Raw genomic sequence first — 19422 nt, 5'->3', positions numbered from 1 at the left:
CTCTCCCTGGAATGTAAACATAAACACCCCACACAAGAAGGTGCCAGGGGACTGGCTCTGGACTTGTGGCTGCATTGGGGTCCATGAGAATGGAAAACATCTATCTGTAGGAGGACTGTTGTTCTGAGCAGACACTTAGGGAAGGAATAAAAAGAAGTATCTAATAGAATAGTTCATAAGGAATAACGAAAGTTTAAAACAATAGTGCTTATTTTGAATTTTCCCCATTTTGGGGCAAGGCATTGGCCAAAGCAGTATCCTTCAGTCATCACTAAAGCCAGTGTTCCCATTAGAGCTGGGAGGGCCCAGGCTTCTCTCTGCCCGAGGTCTCTCTTCACAGGCCATGACTCCCCTGTCCCTGCACCAAAAGCCCTTGGCCAGTGACCCTGCCCTACTGTCCCTCGGTCCCACCTCCTGTGTCCTGCTCTCCAAGGATCACAGAAGCCCAAGGAGCAGCCCACTCAGGTGCAGCAGAAGTTTCCTCTGAGGTGAGGGTCCTGGTCCTCTTGCTCTCCTCTTCCTGCCGTCTGGGAGGGTTCCCGCGGTATCACGAAACCCCTGGCCCTTCAGGCTCCCCATCCCTCTTGCAATTGGGAAAGCTTGTTTTAAAACAAAATCAAACCCAGCTAACTCCAGGCTCCCCAGCATGACTCTCTCGAAGCTTCTGACCTTTCCCCACCTGCACTGAGGCCCAGGGCGTCTACTTGGTTCCTCAGCTGGTTATAACACACGCTACGCTGACCCAACTTAGGGGTACATCTGGTTTACCTGCTGCTGGCTTAAGTCTCCCTGCCCTGTTCAGTGTCCCCAGGTGGCAGGGGTGTAGGTGTCAGCCACAAGAACACCCTTCTCGAAATCCAGTGGGTCAACAATGGTGTCTTCTCTATCGCATCACTAAGTTGGGTTCAACCCAAGCTGATAATCTTGCACAAGCACCTGGGGTAGCCCAGGGCTCTGCTTTTCCTTGGCACTTTAAGACTTTTTCTTTCTAGGTCTTTATCCTTTATTATCCATTACAATAAAACCCATTACTCAGAACACTGAAGAAAAAAAAAAAACAAGTGAAGAATAAGGTGAAAAGGGAGCACTTTATGGGACCTCGATTTTTTGCTACTTGTTTTCATGGGCCCTCTCACTGATCCAGAAGAAGAGAGAACCAAGAATTGCAGGAACAAAGACGAACTAAAGTAGGGGGAAGACTCACCTTTGTGGTGCTGGTCTGTTCCAGATGCTACCTCACTGATGTGTGATGAAGACTGAGTGAGGAAATGGAGGCTCAAGTATTTGTCCAAAATCATGTCAAATGAAGGGCAAACCAGGGCATGAAATGACTCTCTACAACCTGCAAGTACTCTGGGGTCCTTCTATAAAAAGCTATATTTGAATTTTTTTTTTTTGGAGATAGAGTCTCTCTCTGTCGCCCAGGCTGCAGTGCAGTGGTGCAATCTCCACTCACTGTAACTCTGCCTCTTGGGTTCAAGAGATTCTCCCACCTCAGCCTCCCAAATAGCTGGGACCACAGGCGCACACCACCTCGCCTGGCTAATTTTTGTATTTTTAGTAGAGCTAGGGTTTCACCATGTTGGTCAGGCTGGTCTTGAACTCCTGACCTCGTGATCTGTCTGCCTTGGCCCCACAAAGTGCTGGGATTACAGGCATGAGCCACCGCACCTGGCCCTGCTACATTTCATTTTTTTTTTTTTTTTTTGAGATAGAGTCTCATTCTGTCGCCCAGGCTGGAGTGCAGTGGCGCGATCTTGGCTTACTGCAAGCTCCACCTCCCAGGTTCACGCCATTCTCTTGCCTCAGTCTCCCCAGCAGCTGGGACTACAGGTGCCCGCCACCACGCCCGCTAATTTTTGTATTTTTAGTAGAGACGGGGTTTCACCGTGTTAGCCAGGATGGTCTCAAACTCCTGACCTTGTGATTTGCCTGCCTCAGCCTCCCAAAGTGCTGGGGATTACAGGCGTGAGCCACCGCGCCCGGCCACATTTGAATTTTGAATTTTTAAGTATCATTTACATCATCCTCAGACCCAGTTCTTGCTATGGCTGGGCATTAAAAGAGATACTCTGTGCTTCCACTTACAGCAAGCTCTCTCCCTCCACTCCCATCCTCCTAAATGCATCCTTTCAGGCGACCTGATACAGTTTATCATTTATCCTGCTATTAAGCTCACAGAGGCTAACACCATTAACTGGTAACAGCTAACCCAGCTAACCGCATGCGTCTTCCTCAACTGATAACTTTAGATAACATGAATAAATTATCATCAGGCCCCAACATAATATATCCCTATGGAATTAAGATTTGGGACAACGGCATTAAAAAACTAGACTTTTATTCTTTAAAAAATTCATTCTACCTACTGGGAAGGAGCTTATCATAGAGAAAGATAATTCTAAAACAAAAACCAACCCACACCTTCAAAGAGAAAATAAACCACACAATAAAAAAATCTATCACTGAGTCATAGTGAGGTTTTGTTCCAATCTACGCTGCTCCTGAATATAAGACATAATTGTATGCTTCTCCCAGCAAAGACAATCAATATGATGAAACTTTTCCACCCTACTGGCTTCTATTTCCTACAGAAGTTGCCAAATGGCAGGGAAATTTTCCAGACTATAATTTCCTCTACAGGAAAGTCTTACGATGGGTTCCACGAATTCCACAAATCAATGCAAGCCGACCACACATCCGTGACCGCAAAAGATTAAAAGGGAAAGTCCTTCAATAGATGTCACATACCACGGTTCTGAAACTACACTACAGCAGTGGTTTTCAAACTACATAAAGTAGCACATCTCAAAATACCTTTCTTCAAAAAAAAAAAAAAAAAAATCATAATAGTACAAAACAGAATACATGCAAACTCCTAAGGAGAGCTACTGATTTGTAAAATATGTTCGAGTTATGCACACACACATGAATATATTTCTGTCTGTAGGTCATGGTCAAAAGAAGATTGAAAGCCACTGCATTGTAGACATACAAGCAGTGCAAAGGGTAGAGAAGAGAAAACAAGAAAGTGAGAATGTGTCATCCATTGAAGACGCAGGATGATAAAAAGCCTACAAATTAACCCAGTACCACAGCAATGTTCTCACTGCGGCTTCTGCTGACTTTCCAAAACCAAGACAGAGGAGAGCTGCTATTGTGGCCTGAATTTTGTCTCTCCAAAATTCATGTTGAAGCCCCAGCTCCCAATGGGAGTATGTTTGGAGATAGCACTTTTAAGGAGGTGTAAGGTTAAATACGGTCATTACTAGTTTGGTATGCCTGGTGTCCTTGTAAGGAGAGACACCAGGTTAGTGCATCCACAGAGAAAAGGCCACGTGAGGATACAGAGAGAAGGCTGCTGTCTGCAATCCAAGGAGAGAGGAGACCTCACCAGAAGCCAACCCTGCTGGCACCTTGAGGCCGGACTTCCCAGTCTCCAGAACTGTGAGAAATAAATGCTTGTTTTTTAAGCCACTCAGTGTATGTGTGTAGGGGGCAGGAGGTAGAGGTGACGAGCAGCACTAGCAAGCTAACGCAGCTGTCTAAAACCAAAATGTATAGGAAGATTGTGGACTGTCATGGAAGTCCAATTAGCAAAATTATGCCTGTCTTATTAAGACCTCCAATTTTTCAAAAAAATACTTTTTCATTGTCTAAGAAAATGAAAGTCCAGTGGATCTTAAACTTCACCCACATAAGAAGTCAAAAGTCAGAGTTATAAATCCCTCTGCAAAACTAAAATTCAGTATTAGGAACCTCAGGTAAGACCACAAAACAAACAACACTGATGACTTAGGAACAACCAAATCCATGTTCTAAGAACAACCAGAGGATGTCAACAGAGGACATTTTCTAGATGCCTGACGTGTGTCAGGAATTTTGGTCCATATACCATACGCATAATGTCACTTACCTCCATAAAATATTACAAGGTAACTGCCAGTATTTTAATTGTCTAGGTGAGAAGAGCAAAGTGAAGAAAATAACCAACCCGAAAGCCAGTTCATCTGACTTGGGCCTGGCTCTGCCTGTGACAGCATCATGGATGGAAGCTCCCAGTGGCTGAGTCACACTGAAACGCACACACAATGTTTATTCTCTTAGGTTTTCCCCAGAGGTATTTTCAGGAAATAAAACAAGCATCTCATTGTCTATGCCCACAGCTTCTGCACGGACACTGCCACAAGGAACTTGATCCAAGCTTGTTTTCAAAAACAGCTGCTTCTCTCTGCACAGTCAATATCCAACTGAATTAAGTGCCTTCTCCGCCACCTAAGTCTTAATCAACAATGAAACGGGCATTCTGTGTGCTTAGTTCAGATCTGTTTCTCTGAAACAACAGGACATTTCTCTACAGGCCAAACACTAACCATCTACTGTCTAAATGCCTGGGCTAAAAGCCATACAGACTACAAAGGAGCTAGTTAAAAGTCAACTGCCATGGCAGTGTCATTCCCAAATCTCACTCAACACTCACCCTGTGCAGGGTAACTCAGGATCAAAGAATTCAAGCAAAAATTACAAATGAAGGAAGGAAAGGGTTGGAACAAAAAGCCTTTGATTTTCAGAAAGCTGACATTCTTCAAGTGGATACGGTAACATCTAATCTGTAAGTCGAAAGCAGTATCTTTACAAGAACATATAAAAAGTTCAATGATCATCCCATCATCATGATTTACAAGGTTTTTAGTCAGTTATATTTTTCACTATACAGTTTAAGAAAATAAGCTTTAAATGTTTCTTTTTACAAAATGTCCTTGGCTTTTTTTTGCCTTCAAGTGAAATTAAAGAGTCCTAAAAGTGAAAAACAGACAAACTTAATCTCTGACAGTAAAAGTAAAATAGCCTTTTAATTTATAACTGAAATGGTCATTAAAATGTCCTTGTATTAGTACCAGTAGACACTTTTCAGAAATAAAAGCAGGAATAGAAGACATAGGAAAAACATGATCTATGATCAAATGAAAAATCAGTAAGTAGAAACAGAGTCAGAAATGACACAAAAAATACAGTCAGACCAAGACATAAAACAGCTATTATAAATATACTCTAAGGCCAGGCACAGTGGCTCACGCCTATAATCCCAACACTTTGTGAGGCCGAGGCAGTCAAATCACCTGAGGTCAGGAGTTTGAGACCAGCCTGGCCAACACGGTGAAACCCCATCTCTACCGAAAATACAATAATTAGTTGGGTGTGGTGGCGGGCGCCAGTAGTCCCAGTTACTCGGAGGCTGAGGCAAGAGAACTGCTTGAACCCGGGAGGTGGCGGCTGCAGTGAGACGAGATCACGGCACTGCACTCTAGCCTGGGCAAAAGAGCAAGACTACGTCTCAAAAATATAAAATAAAATAAAATAAAAATAAATATACTCCATATGTTCAAATGGTAGAAGAAGGCACAAGCCTGTTGAGAAGCCAAATCAAATGGAAGACATTTAAAAAGACCCAACTCAAACCTTTAGGAATGAAAAACACGGTATGTAAATTAGATTAAATCAATATGAGGGAAAAATCAATTCTTAAAAAAATGGACAAAGTTAACTATTGGGTTATTAAAATAATTGCACAGAAAAAATAACCAATTAAACAGTGTTTTGATTACACATATGTACAGGAATACCTCAAAAATATGTGGGTTCAGTTCCAGACCCATGAAATTAAGCAAATATCACAATAGACCAAATCACACAAATTTTTTGGCTTCCCAGTGCATATACTGGCCTGGTGCAGTGGCTCATGCCTGTAACCTCAGCACACTGGGAGGCCAAGGTGGGCAGATCTCAAGGTCAGGAGTTTGAGACCAGCCTGGCCAACATGGTGAAACCCCGTCTCTACTAAAAATACAAAAATTAGCCAGGTGTGGTGGCGTGCACCTGTATTCTCAGCTACTCGGGAGGCTGAGGCAGAGAATTTCTTGAATCCGGGAGGCAGAAGTTGCAGAGAGCGGAGCTCGAGTGCCGCTGCACTCCAGCCTGGGCGACGGAGTGAGACTATCTCCAAAAAAAAAAAAAAAAAAAAAAAAAAAAAAACCAAAGTTATATTGACACTGTACTGTAGTCTATTAAGTGTGCAATCGCATAATTATGAATCCTCCATCTCCTCTCTCCTTCTGTTTCTGGTGGCCTCTGACCATGTATTTGTGTGGTGTTGGAGATACAGCCAGTGGCTATGGGAGGAAGGTGTTTTGTGGCTGGCAGAGTGTTTACGACTTCAGTTCTTACACGAAACGCACCTTGCTAAAGCTAAACAACCAGCTGTCTATTAAAATAATGAATCCTCCTCTCTTATAAGTAGACATACAGCCATGACAATGTCCTGTGCTGGCCTTTAAGGCATTTTGTCCCAAATACTGCATGGGAAGAGTAAAACGTTCTCTCTTCGAGAACAGTGGTGACAATCACAGAGGAACAAGCTTGAAGAACACAGTTTTCACAGAGTGTCGTGGGGGACATTGAGATTAAGGAGAGGCATACTTTGGAGATATTGTGGGTTTGGTTCTAGACCACCACAATAAAGCAAATATCACAAGTGAGTCACTCACAGGTTTTTAAATTTCCCAATGCATATAAAAATTATGTTCACGGCACGCTGTAGTCTATTAAGTGTGGGAAAGCATTATGTCTTTTAAGTAGTACATGCCTTACCTAGAGAATACTTTATGGCTTAAAAAAAATGTTCATGATTATCTGAGCCTTTAGCAGTTGTAATCTTCTTGCTGGTGGAGGGTCTTGCCTCAATGTTGATGGCTGCTGACTCATCAGTGTGCTGGTTGCTGAAAGTTGGGGTGGCTGTGACAATTTCTCAACATAAGACAACAATGAAGTTTCTTGCATGATTGACTCTCCCTTTCACAAAGATGCTGTTGATAGCATTTTGCCCACAGTAAAACTTCTTTCAAATTTGGAGTCAATTCTCTCAAACTGCTGCTTTATGAACGAAGGTTTATGAAATATTCTAAATCCTTTGTTGTTATTTTAGCAATGTTTGAAGCGTTCAACAATGTTTCAACAGCGTCTTCACCAGGAGAAGTTTCCCTCTCAAGAAGCCACTTTCTTTGCTCATCGATAAGGAGCAACTCCTCATTCATTCAAGTTTAATGAGAGTGCAGCAATTCAGTCCCATCTTCAGGCTCCACTTCTCATTCCAGTTCTCTTGCTGTTTCCATCACATCTGCAGTGACTCCCTCCACTGAAGCCTTGAACCTCTGAAGCCCTCAAAGTCATCTGTGAGGATAAGAATCAACTTCTTCCAAACTCCTACTAATGTTGGTATTTTGACCTCCTTCCAAGAATCACAAACGTGCCTCAGGCATCTAAGATGGCAAATCCTGACTATGACCTACAGCAGCAGCTGAGACACCTGCGAAGGGATGCATCTTTTCTTCTGTAGGCTTGAGTCGAGAACTCTCGGTCATCTTGGTAATAACGGGCTGGATGTCCAAAGTTGCAGAAAAAAGACCAGAACTTTCAGGAAAAAACTTACTGTATCTAGCAATTCAGATATGGTGGAAGTAAAGTCAATGTTCCAGGAATATCTTCCAAAACAAAGGTAGTCGTCTCTGGAAGACGTAACCACAGTGGTGGTATGTAAACTCCAACTTTTACCCTTAAAATCTCTGACTCTGGTAAAACTAGAGAAAATGCACCAAGCAGCACAGGATATGTTTTGCCAACAAGAAAAGGCAGAAAAGGAACAATGGCAAATAACCCACTGGATGATAACTTAGCACTTCAGGGAACAATCTACCTTATCTACTATTTAACAATAACTTGGCTGGGCACGGTGGCTCGCGCCTGTAATCCCAGCACTTTGGGAGGCCAAGGCAGGCACATCACCTGAGGTCAGGAGTTTGACACCAGCCTGGCCAACATGGTGAAACCCTGTCTCTACTAAAAATACAAAAATTAGTTGAGTGTGGTGGTGGGTGCCTGTAATCCCAGCTACTCAGGAGGCTGAGGCAGGAGAATCGCTTGAACCTGGGAGACAGAGGCTGCAGTGAGCGAAGATCGCGCCATTACACTCCAGCCTGGGCAACAAGAGCAAGACTCCATCCCCCCCCCCCCCCCCGCCAAAAAAAAAACAAACAATAACTAGAAAATAAGGTGCATCTGTACACTGAAAGTAGTATTTGTTAATAATATCAATAAAATTGATAATATTCATACAAATAATATAAAAATGCCAAGATTGATAGAACTTGTATTGTGAATTTAAACACTCTGATTTGTATTAAACATAAGCAGTTAAACTTTGAACCAAGTTTTATGGGATTTTTTTTCTCAAGTCATGTTTTTAGAATTGCAAATTAAATTATCATTCACTGTTCTTATTGCTTTCCATTTTATAGATAACATTCTTGGACACAAAGAACTAAATACATCATTTATATACACAGCATGTTTACTTTTTTTTTTTTTTTTTTTTAAATACAGTTTTGCTCGTTGCCCAGGCTGGAGTGCAATGGCGTGATCTCGGCTCACTGCAACGTCCACCTACCGGTTCAAGCGATTCTCCTGCCTCAGCCTCCTGAGTAGATGGGATTACAGGCACCCACCACGACGCCCGGCTAATTTTTAGTATTTTTAGTAGAGATGGGGTTTCACCATGTTGGCCAGGCTGGTCTTGAACTCCTGACCTCAGCTGATTTACCCACCTCAGCCTCCCAAAGTGTTGGGATTACAGGCATGAGCCACCGCGCCTGGCCTACGATTTTATTAAAAGCCTGAATTTGAAGATACATTCCAATCTTGCATAAAGTTCATGTTGGGTTTTTACATTACCTGATTAAAAAAAACTTTTTTTAACCAATTTTCTGTGCCAGGTTATGTTAAATACTATTAAATATCTTGTGTGACCAACTGATCCTACCAGTAATGAGAAAACTGTGTCTTAAAACAAATCTGATTTTTTTTTTTTTTTTTGAGATGGAGTCTCGCTCTGTCGCCCAGGCTGGAGTATAGCAGCGCCATCTCAGCTCACTGCAAACTCCGCCTCTCAGGTTCAAGCAATTCTGCCTCAGTCTCCCCAGGAGCTAGGATTACAGGTGACCACTACCATGCCCTGCTAAGTTTTGCAGTTTTAGTAGAGATGGGGGTTTCACAATGTTGGCCAGGTTAGTCTCGAACTCCTGACGTCAGGTGATCTGCCTGCATCAGCCTCCCAAAGTGCTGGGATTACAGGCGTGAGCCACCATGCCCAGCCAACAAATCCGATTTTTAAGAAACCCTCACCTATTCTGTAGTCAGCTAAGCTTTTAATTACATTAATTTCAAGGACTTGAGAATTACATTTCTGCCTTTATCATCCAGGTATCAAACAATTACAAACCTAAAAATGGTTACCATAATTATCTATATAAGCCTAAATAATACGGACTTGAAAGACCCCAGGAGGTAAATATACATATTAAATTTGGATTTTTAATTCTAAAAGACTGCACTTAAGCCTGTAATAGATACATTGCTAAGAATATCTTTGTAAATTCTGAATATAATTCTTGGGGGTTTGTCTCAGTCAATAATAGGAAATTTAAATTAGCACAGGCCTTAAGGCCTGGTTGAGTTATTAGGCCCTGTAAAGGACACTAGAAATTTGATCATTCTTTAGTTAATTGTTATTGATTGGTAGGTGATATTTTCTCAGATATTAAGTAAATGTAAAGCTTTGGGTATTTGGAGAATAACTTTCTATAACACTAACCATTATATTTGGTAATAGAATTTAAGTTGATGAAAGGTATTACATATTTTAGAAATTTAATTAAGGTCTAGATCAGAGCAGTAAACAATGGAGAAAAGTGTGCATGTGCTTTTCCCCAGTTTAATTTTAAGTAATTTACTACTGTACTCTCATTTTAAAAGTTTGCAGGGAAAAAAAAAGTTTTCAAAGAACACAGATTAAATTCACTAAGTTCAGATATGTTTCCTTATATGATTTAAAATTTGCTGTGTGAAATTTAAAAGTGTTTTTAAAGACCTAAAATAAAGGGACTACAAATTTTAAAAACCAAAAAATAAAATGGTGAATTCTTCCCAGAAGGTTTTCAATTTACTTTGCCCAGATGAATCAGAGGAATCACTATATGCAACTATAGCCTTATGAAATGTATTTCTTAAATAATAAGACTTGAAAGTCAAAATTACTCTTTTCCCCATGGGCTGCAGAATGGACGTTGTATTAGCAGGCATGAAAGCAACATTAATCTCCTTGTACCTCTCCATCAAGCTCTTGGGTAACCAGGTGCATTGTCAATGAGCAGTAATACTTTGAAAGGAATCTTTTTTTTTTTTTTCCTGAGCATTAGGTCTCAACAATACGTGTTAGTCTGTTTGCATTGCTATAAAGCAATACCTGAGGCTGGGTTATTTATAAAGGAAAGAGGTTTATTTGGCTCACAGTTCTGCAGGCTGTATGGAAAACACTGCACCAGCATCTGCTCCTGGTGAGGCCTCAGGAAGAAGCAGAGGCCTCAATCATGGCAGAAGGCAAAGGGGGAACAGGTGTGTCAAAACGAGTGAGGGAGAGAGGGAGAGATGGGGGAGGGAGAGAGAGAGAGAGAGAGACGGGGGGAGGGGGAGAGAGAGAGAGAAGGAGGGAGGGAGGGAGGGAAGGAGGGAGGGAGATAAAGCGCACAAGACAGAGAAAGGAGAGGCCCCAAACTCTCTTAGCCAACCAAATCTCTCGTGAACTGAGCAAGAACTCACTGATGGCACTCACTCAGGGATGGCACTAAGCCAGCAATCCCCAAACTTTTTGGCACCAGAGACCAATTTTGTGGAAGACAATGTTTCCACAGACCATAGGGGATGGTTTCAGGATGAAACTGTTCCATCTCAGATCCTCATCAGGCATTGGTTAGATTCCCATAAGGAGCACTAGACCCAGATGCCTCGCATGCACAGTTCACAACAGGGGGTCACACTCCTATGAGAGTCTAATGCCATCATTGATATGACAGGAGGCAGAGCTCAGGCAGGAATGTGCGCCTGCCTGCCGCTCACCTCCTCCCGTGCGGCCCAGTTCCTAACAAGCCACAAATTGGTACCAAATTGGTACTGATCTGCAGCCCGTGGGTTGGGGACCTATGCACTAAGCCATTCGTGAGGGATCTGCCCCCATGACCCAAACACTTCCCACTAGGCCTACCTCCGATGCTGGAGGTCACATTTCAACATGAGATTCAGAGGGGACGAAGTACCCAAATCTTATCAGTAGGCTTCAGATATTCAGTAAACTATGCTATCAACAGATGTGCTGTCATGCAGGCTCTGCTGTTCCATTTATAAAGCACAGGCAGAATACATTTACCATAGTTCTCAAGGGCCCCAGGGTTTTCAGAATGGTCCATGAGCACTGGCTTCAGCTTGAAGTCACCAGGCACGTTAGCCCCTATCAAGAGGAGCTGTGAAGCCAGGCACTAACTTTTCCTCTCCAGCTATAAAATTCCTAGATAGCATCGTCTTCCAGCAGAAGGCTCTTTCATCTACATTGTTTTGAAATCGGTTGTCGGTTGTGTAGCATGGCCCACCTTCATCAGTGAGCTCTGCTAGATCTTCTGGATATTTTAACTCACTGCGGCTTCTCCATCAGTACTTGCTGCTTCACCGTGTACTTTTGTTACAGAGATGGCTGCTTTCCTTAAACCTGACGAACCAACATCTGCTAGCTTCAAACTTTTCTTCTGCAGCTTCCTCACATCTCTCAACCTTCACAGAATGTAAGAAAGTCAGGGCTCTTGCATGGATTAGGCTTTGGCTAAAAGGGATGTTGTGGCTTGTTTGATCGTCTATACAGACCACAAAAACTTTCTCCATAGAAGCACTAACTCTGTTTTGCTTTCTTATCATTCACATGTTCACTACAGTAGCAGTTCTGATTTCTTTCAAGAACTTTACCTTTGCATTTACGACTTTAACTGTTTGGCCCAAGAGGCCTAGCTTTCAGCCTGTCTCAATTTTTATATGCCTTTCTCATTAAGCTTCATCATTTCTAGCTTTTGATATAAAGTGAAAGACGTGCGACATTTTCTTTCACTTGAGCACTAGAGGCCATTGGAGAGTGATTAATTACTCTAATTTCAGTTTTTTTTGTTTTTGTTTTTTTGTTTTTTTTGAGATGGAGTTTCGCTCTTGTTGCCCAAGCTGGAGTGCAATGGCGCCATCTCAGTTCACTGCAACCTCCGCCTCCCGGGTTCAAGCGATTCTCCTTCCTCAGCCTCCCGAGTAGCTGGGATTACAGGCGTGTGCCACCAGGCGTGGCTACTTTTGTATTTTGAGTAGAGACAAGGTTTCTCCATGATGGTCAGGCTAGTCTCGAACTCCTGACCTTAGGCGATCTGCCCACCTCAGCCTCCCGAAGCGCTGAGATTACAGGCATGAGCCACTGCGCCCAGCTTCATTTCAGTACTTTTGTGTCTCAGGAAATAGGGATGCCCAAGAAGAGGGTAGGCCAGTGGGTGGAGCAGTCAGAACACACATTTATCAATTAAGTTCATCATCTTATATGGTTCATGGCACCCCAAAACAATTACAATAGTAACAACAAAGATCACTGATAACAGATCATCATTAACGGACGTAATAATAATGAGAAGTCTGAACGACTGAAAATATTACCAAACTGTGACAGAGATACAAAGTGAACACATGCTGTTGGGAAAATGGTGCTAACAGACTTCCTCAGTTCAGGGTTACTACAAACCTTCAATCTGTAAAACATGCAGTATCTTCCAAGTACACTAAAGTGAAACACAATAAAAGGAAGTAACCTATAGTTAAATGTTTTCTAACACCATATAGAGCTGCAAAACCTTAAGATCTCATTCAACCATTCTTAACAGCAATATTGGTATTATTTACATATAGTGTGTGTGCACATATACTAGATACACAAACGATTATGTGAACATTGTTAGAAATCAAGATTTTCAGTATAAGAGAAGAGAAAAACAAATACAAAATCAAAGTTAAGTTATAGCTATGTAGTTTTACAATTGAACTGGAAAAGTAAATATGAACTCATTATTTATTTCTCTTTATCATCACACATACTTTCTATGTTCACACTTACTTGAAAAGCCTTAGAGGCAATGACAACCCAGTAACAATGAAGAAATAACTCAAGAAGGGCAAAACTTCAATTCTCATGCATGTACACAATGAGGTTTCTGCAGGTTTCCTTACACTCTCCTCCCTACTTTGAAACATGTTTGAAAATCTTCACAACAAAAAAAAAAGAAAGATGAAAAACAAACCTTTCTAAGAAAAAAAAAAAAGGAAGAAATATGGATAACTAACTATTACCAATGAGGAAAATATAATCAGAAGTGAAAATGCGGGGCCAGAAAAGAGGGCAGAAGTACTCCCTGAATTTCCTTATTATTTTTTTTGATCAGGATCACTCCCAGCCCCAGGCACTTCAGATATACAAGGCTCTAGCACATGTCACAGAAGTCAGAGAAAGGCAACCCTGAAGTGGGCCCCCAGGGACCTCACAGAATGGGAGAGACCAGAGTAGGCAGGCAGGCACACCCACTGGGGTCAGACCAGCAAACTGGCCGAGAAGGAGGGCTCCAGGCAGCACAGTGGTGCCTCCGTGTTCATCCCTATGATTTTTTTTTAAATCATTAAAGAATCATTTAATAAAAAGTCATTTGCCAGAGTCATCTCCTTTTGAAAGCCACAGCCTCAGTCAATGTCTCTTCATCTACTAAAAATGAAAGGGATTAAACTAGACAGACGCCTGCTAAGATCCTCTCCAGACGGTTTCCTTGTTAATCGAGTCCTGCTTTATGCAGAAGTTAGCAACCGGTTCTCTAACCTATAAGATACTAGAGAAAAGTCTGATTCCAGGCTTAAAAATCAGTTTTTTGTTTTGGGGAGTTTATTCATCTATTTATTTAAAGACACAGTCTCATCTGTCACTCAGGCTGGAACGCCATCATAGCTCACTGCTGCCTTGAACTCCCAGGCCTGAGCTATCTTCCTGCCTTGGCCTCTTGAGTAGTTAGGACTACAGGTGCACTCCACCACGCCCGGCTAATTTTTTTTTTTTTCTGTAGAAACAGGGTCTTGCTATGCCACCCAGGTTGGTCTGAAACTCTTGGCCTCAAGTGATCCTCCCACCTCAGCCTCCCAAAGTGCTGGAATTAAAGGCATTTGAGTCACTGGGTCCAGTCTGGTTTTTTTTTTTTTTTTTTTTTTTTTAGTTTTTTTGAGATGGAGTCTCGCTCTGTCACCCAGGCCGGACTGCAGTGGTACAATCTCGGCTCACTGCAAGCTCAGCCTCCCGGGTTCACGCCATTCTCCTGCCTCAGCCTCCCAAGTAGCTGGGACTACAGGCGCCCACCACCTCGCCTGGCTAATTTTTTTTATTTTTAGTAGAGATGAGGTTTCACTGTGTTAGCTAGGATGGTCTCGATCTCCTGACCTCGTGATCCACCTGCCTTGGCCTCCCAAAGTGCTGGTATTACAGGCGTAAGCCACCGTGCCCAGCCCCAACCAGGTCCAGTCTTAAAAATAGTTTTTAACATCATTTTTAATGTCAGCATTTACTAGATCTACAAGTTAGACTCGGCATGTCCCTGCTTTTTAAATAACTATAAAGAACAACCCTAAGGGAAGAATGCCTTGGGTGAGTAATTATTTGAGCATAAGCAAAATGACTTTATTTAAAACAGTAAGAGCCTGGTGACAGTAACTCCATAACAGAAAACAAATGTGAGCCGCAGCACCCCGAGCGTGACCGAAAACAAGTGTGACAACTCGCACCGCCTGACCTCAGGGCAGGGACCCAGAGAAAAGCACTGTCTTCCCTCCCACTAGGTTGCTTCCAGGACTTTCCTTGAAGCACCCAGGGAGTTCTGTTCTTAAAAAAAAAAAGATGGGGTTGGCACTTCCTTCCGTACCCTGGTACAAAGTTCACAGAGATGCTAATCTGATCCACCCTGGAACATTTCCTCCCTCAATAAAATTCTCTCTCCAAAGACAAAGCAAACAGTGATGCCGACTGCAAGAAAACCAAGATGCCAGCCATGGTCAAGGGCAGGGATAAGAGAGTGTGCGTCAGAAAGAACGCTCTGAAAGAACATTCTGTCAGGGCCAGCACCTGATACACCCGCGGTGTCGCCGATGCCTGAAGCAGCCCTGGCAAGTCCCTGAACTCCCTGTGGCTTGCTCCTTCCCTCTTCAGAGTCAAAGCACCAATATAATGTTGAGAGGAACAAATGAAGAAAGTATGGGAAAGGAAAGGATTGTTTAAACTGGAAAGCCCAATTATTATTATTATTTATTTTTTTTTTGAGACAGGGTCTTGCTCTGTTGCCCAGGCTGAAGTGCAGCAGCGTAATCCCAGTTCACTGCAGTCTCAACTTTCCAGGCCCTGTCCCATCTCAGCCTCCTGGGTAGCTGGGACCACAGGAGCACTAACAGGTCCAGCTAGTTTCTTCAATTTTTTTGTAGAAACGGGGTCTCGCTATGTTGCCCAGGCTGGTCTTGAACTCCCGGCCTGAAACAACCCTCCCACCTCAGCCTCCCAAAGTACTGGGATTACAGGAGCAAGCCACTGTGTCCAGCTATTCTCCATTTTTTAAAACATATGCCACATTTTGATTTATGAAAATATCACAAATTGCTTTAACGATCTTTAACATTTCAAAAGGATGTTTTTTCCATTTTCCAAATCTAAACTATTAAGTAAGCTTTTTCAAACTACACACATACTCCCTCCCAAGATGTGGCAGTGCCCCTGCCCACCAGGTAAGCTCCTGCTCTGCTGGAACCCTTGCCCCCCACGATGCCCAGGTAAGGTGGTCTCCTGACCCTCCCCCGCTACAATGTGGCACTTTCCTTCTTTTCTGTTTTCCTGCTCCCCATTTCACTCAAGACCATGGGACAGACCTTACTGGCTACGTAAAAACCTTGCACTTAAGCTACCAAAAACAGAGCCAACAAACTACTGGAGCAGCCCAGAGTCCAAACTCGGATCTGCAAAGCCGTGAGTGTTATTAAAAGGCCATTTGTACAAAGGTCTGACGAGTTTCTCATGAAAGGCAACCCTGAAGTGGGCCCCCTGGGACCCGCCCCATGGTCTCAGGAGGACCCCCACCCTGGCCGCCTCAAAGCAAGGCAATCAGGAAGTCCTCTTCCAGTAACCAGAGGAGACAGTCCACCTCATGCCTCAATTAATCTACAGGAAAAGGAGTCCAATTATTGCATAATCAATTCAATTCTTAGAATGATCTAGGCAGGTAATTCAAAGTCCTGCAGTTCTTGCCTGTGTTTTCTTTTTGCTTCCTGAAAACTGGGCAAGAACAATGCACTCAATGCACAGGGTCATGGTAAAGAATAAAATGTGTGGCCTGCGTGATGGCTCATGCCTGTAATCCCAGCACTTTGGGAGGCCAGGGCAGGTGTATCACTTGAGGTCAGAAGTCCGAGACCAGTCTGACGAACATGATAAAACCCTGTCTCTACTAAAAATATAAAAATTAGCCCGGTGTGGTGGCAGGTGCCTATAACCCCAGCTACTCAGGAGGCTGAGGCAGGAGAATCGCTCAAGCCCAGGAGGCGGAAGTTGCTGTTAACCAGTAACACACCATTGCACTTCAGCCTGGGCAACAGAGACTCTGTCTCAAAAAAAAAAAAAAAAAAGTATGTGTGAATAATGCAGTTGGTAACCTTGGGAACTACCTACCAAAAAGAACACAAGACATCGACATCTCACGTCGGAACATGAGAGGTAACTTTCAGCCTCCAACAGCCTGGACTTTTCAAGCACAGGACAGAGCCATGACTAAGACCATCGGACACACAGAAATGGCAACGAAGTCTCCTTGTTCATCCAGGGACCCAGAGGGCTCTGCACAAGATAGGCATCAATTCAGCCAAAAACCGGCCCTCCTCCAGGCGGGGCACCCGGGCCCTCCCAGCACTCCTGGCTCCCCATGACCTGACTAGGAATTAGCTCCTAGGATTCTGCTCTCCTGGTTCCACACAACACGTCCTTGTTTCTACTTACCCCAATCATTTGAGAGAGCTGACTTCTAAAAGAAAGCCGACTTACAATGGAATATTATTCAGCTGTAAAAAGGAAGGACTTTCTGACACCTGCTGCAACAGGCGGGACCCGTGAAGGCAGGATGCTGACTGTGATGAGTGGTCACCAAAGGACCAACACTGCTCGAGCCCACCAACAGGAGGTGCCCGAGTAGGCAAATTCCTACAGACAGAACGTGGATCCCATCCGGGCTGCCTGGGACTTGGGGAGAGCAGAGTGAGGAGTGAGTGTTTAACGGGTAGAGTTTCAGTTTGGGAAAATGAAAGAAGTTCTGGAGACGGACGGTGGTGACCGTTGTACCATCCCGCGAATGTCCTTCACGCCACCAAACTGAACGCTTAAAAAATGGTTAAGATGGTCGATTTTGTTATATATATTTTACAACAACACAAACATTTGTTTTTTAAAGAAATTAAGAAAATCCCTGTTTTGCCGGGCGCGGTGGCTCAAGCCTGTAATCCCAGCACTTTGGAAGGCCGAGACGGGCGGATCACAAGGTCAGGAGATCGAGACCATCCTGGCTAACACAATGAAACCCCGTCTCTACTAAAAAATACAAAAAACTAGCCGGGCGAGGTGGCGGGCGCCTGTAGTCCCAGCTACTCGGGAGGCTGAGGCAGGAGAATGGCGGGAACCCGGGAGGCGGAGCTTGCAGTGAGCTGAGATCCGGCCACTGCACTCCAGCCTGGGTGACAGAGTGAGACTCGGCCAAAAAAAAAAAAATAAAATAAAATAAAATAACATACAATAAAATAACATACAATAAAATAAAATACAATAAAAATACAATAAAAATATACAATAAAAATAACATACAATATAAATAACATACAATAAAATAACATACAATAACATACAATACAATACAAATAACATACAATACGTACAATAACATACAATTACAATACAACATACAATACAATACAATAACATACAATACAATACAATACAATACAATACAATACAATACAATAAATACAATACAATACAATACAATACAATGCAAATCCTGGGTTCTGCGTAATATGGGTGGTGAGCAGGCCGATGCCTTGCCCGGAATATCCCCGGCCTGGCTCCGCAGAAAGCGCCCAAGGAGTCTCACCTGTCACTGCATGCCTTACCTTCACTCTCTTTATATACGGAAGGCTTAACTGCTGAGACTCCTCTCCTTCTCTCCCATACTTCCCCGCTTATTCACCCACTCATGGTTTACTGAGCATTCATGACATGTCAAGCTCTGTCCTAGGCATCAGAAGGTCCCAAGTATGACTCTCGGAGAACCTTTACTTCCATGAAGGAAAAGGCAGACAAAAATCAAGTCAGAGGAGAGCTGGTGATGAGTGCCGGGATGGAGGACGAAGGTGACAGGCAGTCGGGGAGGTGACGTCTCAGCTCTCATCCGAATCACACTGCCCACAACCTCCCAAACAACTCACAACCACTCCCTCCTAGGATGTCTCCGCCCACTGAAGCCGGTGATCTTTACAAAGCCTTGGGATTCCCTGGTCCATGTTAAGTTAAAAATAAGAGCAATTCATCTCTCTTTCCAACCACAGTCAGCCACAGGTAGCTTCTGCCAAATAATAATGTAGTTCACCCATGAAGGTATCTACCTATCTCTGCTTAGAAAAAAAGGAAAAAAACTTATCCCCAAAGGCCCTCCCTATGTCTCCCCATCCTGCTCTGCAAGCAGCCAAACTCAAGTGAAGATATAAATCACTCGTGCAGGCCACTCTTCCTGTTCCCACCCGTGTCCTGGGGCCACCCAGGCCCTTCCTACAGTTTTTGTTTGTGCTTTATCTGAGACTTGTAGCCCTGGGCAGGGGCCTTGGCTCAATGCTCAAGACACAGTAAAATATTAACTATGGTGAGTCAATAACACAGTGCAAGATGCCCAAGGAACTCCCAGAAGAGGCCTAAGGATCTAAATTGATACCGCAGGTCCATGACAGAAATACACTCAACAATTCTCTCTTCCTTAACCCAAGGAAAGTGCACTGAAAGAACAAATTCTTACTCAGGAGATGTTCTGTGGGCAAGATGGCAGCAGAAAGTGATGCATCTGCAGACCTGGCCCGGGTCAGGCCTGAGGCAGAAATTGTGCCCAGTGGGAACTAAAGGAAGCCGATCTCAGCTCAACAGAAAGAGGTTCTAGGAGTTAACCTGCTCAGGACTCCCGCACTGCTGGAAGGGGAGGACCCAGGTAAGCTGGCGCAAACATCATGGCAGGCAATCTGGCAATAAACACAGAACGCATTAGGAACAGATATCTTGCCACGCACGATGGCTCACACCTGTAATCCCAGCACTTTGGGAGACAGAAGTGGGAGGATCACCTGAGGTCAGAAGTTCAAGGCCAGCCT

General features: G+C 43.5%; 1 protein-coding gene and 1 pseudogene across 6 annotated transcripts in view; one reads left to right on the top strand and one right to left on the bottom strand.

Annotated features, from left to right (window-relative positions):
• Positions 1–19422, bottom strand: part of TBC1D8 (TBC1 domain family member 8) — a 132673-nt gene that overhangs the window by 53303 nt on the left and 59948 nt on the right. The window lies entirely within an intron of this gene.
• LOC103877158 lies at positions 7438–7730 on the top strand (annotated as a pseudogene).

This window comes from Papio anubis, chromosome 14 (assembly GCF_008728515.1).
Source record: "Papio anubis isolate 15944 chromosome 14, Panubis1.0, whole genome shotgun sequence".
Classification (NCBI taxonomy): Eukaryota; Metazoa; Chordata; class Mammalia; order Primates; family Cercopithecidae; genus Papio; species Papio anubis.
Note: the sequence above shows the minus strand (reverse complement) of the source record. Positions and strands in the feature narration are given on the sequence as shown.